Source organism: Eriocheir sinensis, chromosome 16 (assembly GCF_024679095.1).
Source record: "Eriocheir sinensis breed Jianghai 21 chromosome 16, ASM2467909v1, whole genome shotgun sequence".
NCBI lineage: Eukaryota > Metazoa > Arthropoda > Malacostraca > Decapoda > Varunidae > Eriocheir > Eriocheir sinensis.
Window position 1 is genome coordinate 12,567,183 of NC_066524.1, and position 8,491 is coordinate 12,575,673.

An 8,491-nucleotide genomic window follows, 5' to 3' on the forward strand; every position below is an offset into this window, starting at 1 on the left:
GGAACAGAAGGAAGCAAAAGAACACTTGAGGGAGGACGAGGAGAAGAAGCATTATATAAACGGAGAAGAAAAGAATACATAGCAGGAAAGAAAGAACAAAAGTGAAATAAGAACAGATCAGAACAGAAGGAAGAGAAGGAGGAAACGCAGGAGGAAGAATATGAGAAAGTAAGATTAGTGCGAGGAAGAGAAAGAGGAGACAGAGGAGGAGGAGGAAGAAGAAAAAATAGAAGATGAAAAAGAGGAAAAAGAAAAACAAGAAGAAGAAGAAGAAGAACAAGAAGAAGAAGAAAAATACGATGATAAGTAAAAGGAAGACATGGAAACAAAAACAGAATCACTTAAGCAACACTAAAAATAAGAGGATTAAAAAAGAAGAAAAAGAAGAAAGGAGAGAAAGAAGTTGTGAACGAAGAAAGAAAATAAAGAAGGCTGGGAGAGAGAGAATGAGTGTAAATAAGGAAGGAAGGAAAGAAAGAAGATACAGAAATAAGGAGGAAAGGAAGGAGGAAAGAGAAAATGGGGTAAGTTAGGAAGGAGAAAGAAGAAAAATAGAAGAAAGTCATGATCAGAGGAAGAAAAAGGAAGATAAGAAAGTGAAAAAAATATAACCGGAAGAAGCAAAACCACAACCACCAAAAGAAGGAAATGAAGAAGAAATAGAAGTACACAATAAAAGATAAGAATAACGAGAAGCGGGAGAAAAAAAAGACAAATAAGACAAGAACCGAAAGAGGAAGTAAGAAAGAAAAGAATAAGTCGAAGAAGAAGAGGAAATAGAAATAGAAGATGAAGAACAGGAACAAGAGTAGGACAAAAAAAAGACAAAGAAAACGAAGGTACAGTAGAAAAAGAGAGAAAAAAAAATAACGACCAGTAGAAGAAAAACGAAGATAGGAAAGGCAAGAACAGAACCAGCAGCAGCACCAGCAGGAGAAGGAAGAGGAGCACTACCAGGAGGAGGAGGAGGAGGAGGAGGAGGAGGAGGCCAGCACGTAACTCTCCTCCCCAGACACTTTCATTTGCGCCACCCTGGAACGCCGTGTAACACCCTCAGAAAACTCCACTCCGCCGCGCAGTAAATAGCTCCCGTCTTAATGCCCGCACACACACACACACACACACACACACACACACACACATGGGAGAGGGATAGAGAGAGAGAGGAGGGGTCTGGTGTTTGTGGGTAGGTTTGTTAGTAGGTTGGTAAATAGATAGATAAATGTAAAGAAAGGTGGATAGTTGATAGGAAAATAGAAAGGTAGGTAGGTTGACAGGTAGATATATATTTTTTGTCTAGTATTGAATTTTTTTCTCTTTTTCTTCTTTTTCCTTTTCTCTCCTCGCGTGTTCTTTTCTTTTCCTTCTTTTTTCCCTTTCCTTTCCATTGTGTTCTATCCTTTCCTCTTTTTATTTATCTTCTCACTCATCTCCTTCAATTCTCGTTTTCTTTCTCTCCAACATTTTCTCCTTTCTTTCTATGTCTGTCTGCCTATCTATCTATCTATCTATCTCTATCTATCTATCTATCTTTTTTTGACCCTCTCTCTCTCTCTTTCTCCACGGTCTTTCCCTCTCTTCCCCTCTTCCTTACTCTCCTCTTCCTCCCTTCGCTCCTCTTTTCTTTAGTCCTCTCCCAAGCCGTTCATCTTTCCTGCCTTCCTTAATTTATTCCTTCTCTTCAAGCTCTCGCTCCTTCCTTCCTTCCTTCCTTCCTTCCCTCTTACCTTCCTTCGTTACATTTTTCGCCTCTCCAGCCTCCCTCTCTTCCTTTTTCCCAGTCCCTCCTTTCATCTATTTCTCTCCTTCCTTCTTTCCTTCCTTCTTTCCTTCCTTCCTTCCTTCTTTCTTTTCTGCTTTCCTTCTTTATATTCTTCCTCTCTCTCAGCCTCTTTCTTCCTTCCTTCCATACTTCTTTCATTTCTTCTCTCCTTCCTTCCTTCCTTCCTTCCTTCCTTCTCTCCTTCCTTCCTCCTTCTTTCTTCTCTTCCTGCCTTCCTTCTTTATATTCCTCTTCTCTCACAGCCTCTTTCTTCCTTCCTTCCATACTTCTTTCATTTTTTTCTCTCCTTCCTTCCTTCCTTCCTTTCTTCTTAACTTCTTTCTTTACATTTTTCTTCTCACCAGACTCCCTTTCTTTTTTCGGTTCTTTCTTATTTTGCTTCTTCCATCTTTATTTCCATGTGTTCTTTCCTTCTTTCTTATTCCTTCCTTTCTATCTTCCTTCTTTATATTCTTCGTTTCCCAGTCTTCCTTTTCTAATTATTCTTCCTTTTTATTAATTTCTCCCCTTCCTTTGTTCCTTCCTTTGTTCCTTCCTTTCTTCCTTCCTCCTTATCTTTTTTTCTTACAAATTTCACCTCCCAGCCTATTTCCTTTTTTCCTTCATTCCCCATTTCTTTCATTCCTTCTTTCTCTCTTTTTCCTTACATTTATTTATTTTTATCCTTCCTTTCTACTTTCCTTTCATTCTTCGTCCTTCCCACTGTCTCTTTCTTCCTTTCTTCCTTCCTTCCTTCATTTTTCCCTCTTTCTTTCCTTCTTTCTTCTTCCTTTTTTCCTTTTCACATTTAACCTTCCTTCTTGCGTCCTTTCTTCTTTCTCTCCTTTTTCCTTCCTTCCTTATTCTTTTCTTTTGTATTACAGTTGCAGAGAGAGAGAGAGAGAGAGAGAGAGAGAGAGAGAGAGGTGGACAGGTGGGTGACAGGAAACAAGAGAAACACGACGTAACGGGACGAAACAAGACTAACAAACACACACACACACACACACACACACACACACACACACACACACACACACACTGCCTACGCGATATGCCTCTTGATCCTGCTCCTTTTCCTCTCCTTCCTCTCTCTCATCCTCTTCTTCCTCTTATTCCTCTTTCTTCTCCTCCTCTTCCTCCTCGTCTTTCGGTTTCTCCTCTTCCTTCATCTCTTCTTCCTCTTTTTCCTCTTTCTCATCATCTTCTTCCTTTTTCTTCTCTTCCTCTTCCTCTTCTTCCTCGTCTTTCGGTTTCTCCTCTTCCTTCATCTCTTCTTCCTCTTTTTCCTCTTTCTCATCATCTTCTTCCTTTTTCTTCTCTTCCTCTTCCTCTTCTTCCTCGTCTTTTGGTTTCTCCTCTTTCTTCATCTCTGCTTCCTCTTATTCCTCTTTCCTCCTCCTCTTCTTCCTCCTCTTCCGTCAACTCCTCTTACTGTATCTTTTTCCTTCAGTGTCCCCTCCTTCCGTCACGCCTCTTGATTTTACTCCTCTTCCTCTTCCTCTTCCGCCTCTTCATCTTCCTTTTCTGTCTTCTCCTCTTCTTCTCCTTGTTTTTTATTGTCTTGTCTTGCCTTTCTTTCTTCATTTCTTCTTTCGTTTCTTCTTCTTTATTATTATTTTTCTTATCTTTCTTGTATCATTACCATGTTTTTTTTACTTATTATGTTCTTTGCTTCTTTTCTTCTCTATTTTCTTATATTTTTTCTGTTATATTATCTCGATTTCTTTTTTTTTTCGTTATTTTTTATTATTTCGCTTTTTACGTATTATTTCTATTTTCACTTTTTCTTATTTTCTTTTTTTTTCCTTTTTCTGTTTCCTTTTTATCATTACATTTTCACGTTTTCTTCATTGTTTATTTTCACTTCACCTTTTCTTCTTTTCTTCATCTTTTTCGTTTATTTATATGTATCGTTATTTCTTTATTCTTTCTTTCTTTCTTTTTATCACTTTATTATCTCGGTTTCTGTATCTTTTTGTCTCTTGTTATATCTTTCTTCTCGGCTTTTTTTATTCTTTTTTTTTCCCTTTTCCTTGAGTCCCTCCTCGCCGGCCTGAGAAAGATTGGGGTGGCAGGCAAGTTAGTGACCATTTTCTTTCTTATCCCTCATATTTTATCCTTTCCTCCTCATCTTTTTCTTCTCCTCAACCTTTTTTCCAAGTCCCTCCTCCTCCTCCTCCTCCTCCTCCTCTTTCTCTTCCTCCTCTACTGCTATCCCTGTTACTACCACCACCTCCCGTCCTCCTCCTCCGTCTCCTTCTCCTTCTTCTTCTTCTTTTCATCTCTCCTCCTCCTCCTCCTCCTCCTCTTCCCTCATTCCACCTCAGTGCTTGCTTTCCATATTCCGCCTTTTTTTTCTTTTGCTTGCTTCGTCCTCCTCCTCCTCCTCCTCCTCCTCTTTATCTTCGGTCTTTTCTTTTCTTTTTTACCTTTTTCTTCTCGTGTTTCTTTGCTTTCTTATTATTAATCTTTTCTTGTTGTTTTCTTGATTTTTCACACTTTCTTTACTTCATTATCATCATCATCATCATCATCTTTTCTTCTTATTTTTGTTGTTGTTGTTGTTGTTGTTGTTGTTGTTGTTGTTGTTGTTGTTGTTGTTGTTGTTGTTTTCTTCTTCTTCTTCTTCTTCTTCATCATCTCCTTCTCCTCTCTTCTTTTCCTTCCTCTTTACCTCCTCCTCTTCCTCCTCGTCATACCTACCTTTTTTTTGCAGCACCTCCTCCCCTCCATACCTTCCTACCTACCCCCCCTTCCCTCTCTTCCCCCTTCCCCATACATACATTCTCCTCTCATTCCTCTATCCCCCCTTCGCATCCCCCTCATTCCTCGCCCCCCCCTCATCCCTCTCACTCCATCATCCTCATACCTTATCTTCAGTCACCTGTGCCCCCCCCCCCCCTTTACCTGTCTTCCTCTCTTCTACCTCCTTCATACCTTTCTCTTCTCTCTTTCTCTTGTTTCATCCTTATTAGTTTTTGTTTATGTACCTCCTTCATACCATTCCTTCTCTTTATCAGCATTTATTTCCTCTTTTCTATATCCTTCATGTCTGTTTCTCTCTATCTTTTCTTTTTTCTTTTTATCTTTATTTCCTTGCTTTTTTTCCTTCAGACTTGTTTTCCTCTCTTATTTATATTTCATCTTTTATTAGTTTTTTTTTCATTTGTCACCTTTTGGTTCTTCTTCTTTTAATCAGTTTCTTCTTTTTCCGTCCTTTTCCTTCCTCTTCGTCAATCTCTTACCTCATTTTCCCTCTTCCTCCTCTTATCAGTTCTTCTCTTTCTTTCCTTCCATCTTAATATCAACCTTTCTCTCCGTTCTCTTCCTGCCTCTTCTTATCAATCATTTCTCTTTCCATCCTTGTCTCTCCGTCAACCTTCTCCCTTTTAAGAGGACAAATATGAGAGGATCAAATATAAAGGAAAGGAGAGAAATGATGAAAACAAAAGTAATCCAACAATTCATCGCTAAAATATCGAAGGGAAATTAACACTGGGCTGCATAGTAATATATTTAAAGACATGTTTACGCTTCATTCTTCCCTTCTTGTTCTTGTTCTTGTGGTTCTTGTATTTGTTCTTCTTAGCCTTTTATCATTATTGTTACTCTTTATTCACCGCCAATCCATTGTCTAGAAAGAGAGAGACCGAGAACCAGGTAGGCAGGTAGGCAGGTAGGTAGAGGGAGGGGAGGAGGGGAGGGAGAGGGAGGGGGTGGGGGGGAGGGTCAGCAGCATTATGTATGTATATTTATGCATACATACAAGTTTACACGAGCAGCAGGACCTAACCACTCCCATCCTGCTATTACCCAGCCCGGCCGAGGTGCTTAAGACCGGTAATAACGACTTGTTCGGGGAGGGCTCGGCTTTTTGGTGTGTGTGTGTGTGTGTGTGTGTGTGTGTGTGTGTGTGTGTGTGTGCTTTTTTTGTCGTGTTGTTTTTTCTTGTTTTTTTTTATGCATTGTGATATGTTTGGGGTGAGTCGTTTTTCTGAGCTTTATTATTCCTATTCTCTTGTTCTTCTTGTTCTTGTTATCTTTCATCTTGTTCTTGTTACTGTTCTTGTTCTTTTCTTTCTGTTCGTGTCCTTGTTTTCTTCCCTGTTTTATTGTTTTTCTTGTTCTTCTCTGATTGCTCTTGTTTTTATCTTCTCTTCATGTTGTTATTCTTTCTGTTGGTTCATCTTGTTATCGTCCTCGTCCCCTTGCTCCTCCTGCCTCTTCTCTTCCTCGTCTTCCTCCTCCTTCTCGTCCTCTTCCCTTTCTTCTCTTATTCTGTCTTTTCCCAGTCTTTCTTCTTTTCTTCTTCCCTCTGCCTTCTACTGTTTCTGCTACCACTACTACTACTACTACTACTACTACTACTACTACTACTACTACTACTACTACTACTATTACAACAAAAACATCTACAAAATTACTCCTCTTACAACCACTATACTTCTTTTAGATTCTGCATCATCTTATCCTTTTTCATCTCCTCTTCCTCCTCCTCCTCCTCCTCCCAGTCATGAGGTGTTCTTAGGTAGTGATTATTAGGTCCAGAAGATGGACTGCGAAGACTTGCATGGTGGGGGAGTGAGATGTTAGATTCTCTCTCTCTCTCTCTCTCTCTCTCTCTCTCTCTCTCTCTCTCTCTCTCTCTCTCTCTCTCTCTCTCTCTCTCTCTCTCTCTCTCTCTCTCTCTCTCTCTCTCTCTCTCTCTCTCTCTCTCTCTCTCTCTCTCTCTCTCTCTCTCTCTCTCTCTCTCTCTCTCTCTCTCTCTCTCTCTCTCTCTCTCTCTCTCTCTCTCTCTCTCTCTCTCTCTCTCTCTCTCTCTCTCTCTCTCTCTCTCTCTCTCTCTCTCTCTCTCTCTCAAATTCGTACCTTTTCCTCTCCACACCCTCCAATATACTACTCTCTTGTTTCTCCTCCTCCTCCTCCTCCTCCACCTCCTCCTCCTCCTCCTCCTCGTCCTCGTTCGTTTCGTGGATGAGTTTCCGTTTTCTATCTTAATGGCGTAACTTTTTTGAGCATTATGAATATTTTTTACTAATGCGCTGTTCACTCTTCACTTTTTTTGGCTTCCTTTGTATTATTTTCCTTCTTTTGTTTTCTTTTTTTCTTTTAGTCGTGTCTTGTCTTGTGTGTTGTCTTTTTTTTTGTTTTCCTCATTTATTCTTGTATAGTTTTATTCCCTTGTTTTCCTCATTAATTTTTCTTCCTTTTCTTTTTATTCTTTGTTTGCTTTGTTTTCTTTCATTCGCTTATTATCCATCCGTTTTTCCCTCTCTTTTTCATGTACACCTCTTCCTCCACCCTTCTTTTCTTTTAGTTTTTTCTTCCTTTTCTCCGTTTTTTGCTTAATTTTCCTTCATTCGTATATAACTCGCCCGTTTCTTTCAGTTCTCTTCTCCTGTATACCTATCCTTCCCTTAGTTTTTCTTTTCTTTTCTTCTCGTCCTTTCTCTCCTGTTTATAAGTTTCCTTCATATTTTCTACTGATTTTATTTTTTGCTTACTAATGTTATACCCACGCTCCCCCCCCCCCTCCCCTCCCCCCCAGCCTTCCACACCCCTCCCCCACCATGTATTTTTTCTTTTGATGTAATACTCATTCCTCACTGACTTTTTTTTTTTACTCGTTAATGTTATACCCACGCTCCCCCCCCCACACAGCCTTCCACACCATGTATTTTTCCTTCTGATTAAATACTTATTCTTCTCTCAATTATTTATTTTTCCTATTTTTCTTTCTTTTTCGTATTCTCCGCCTTTTTTTTTCTTCTTCTTCCCCCGCAATCAGCGCCACCGGACGGAAGCTGTTGGGTTAAAGATCGCCTTTCACACGTTATTCCTATTAGCTTATCGCCGTTATCTTTTTTTTATCAGGTAATCGCTGTTATCATTCCCGTCATTGTGTGTTCTTACGTTACCGTGTGTGCGTTGATGCCCGCCTGCCGTCTACGCGGAGATACTTTAATGATAGTGACTATAAACTGAACAAAAAGGAGGCGGAGGAGGAGGAGGAGGAGGAGGAGGACGAGGAGGAGGAGGAGGAGGAGGAGGAGGAGGAGGAGGATGGTAGTGAAGGTATTGGGAAGGTAAGGAAACGGATTGGTAAAGATAAGGAAGAGAAAAGATAGGGAACGTGTTTCTTAATTCTCGCTTCCATTCACGTTTATTCTTTGCTGATATTGATGCATTGCTCTTGAATAACGTTAATAGAAAGGAGGAGGAGGAGGAGGAGGAGGAGGAGAAGGTAGAGGAGGCGGAGGAGGTGGAGGAGGAGGAGGATTAAAAGATAGTGAAGGTATTAGGAAAGGAAACGGATAGGTAAAGATTGGGAAGAGAAAATATAGGGAACGTGTTTGTTAATTCTCGCTTCCAATTACGTTTATTTTTTATGATTTTGATGCATTGCTCTTGAATAACGTTAATAGAAAGGAGGAGGAGGAGGAGGAGGAGGAGGAGGATCAAAATGTCGTGAAAGTGTTGATAAGAAGTAAAGAAACAGATTGGTAAAGATAATGAAAAGAAAATATAAGGAACGTGTTTGTCGATTCTTGCTTCCATTTACGAATATTCTTAATTAGTTAGTGAAGATATAGACAAAGTAAGGAAACAGATAGACAAAAGGTAAAGAAGAGAAAATATAGGAAATATAAGTATTGTCTTTCTATGTTCACAGTTTAGAATGAGAAGAGATAAGAATTTGAAAGATTACGAAGTGGTAGAGATAGA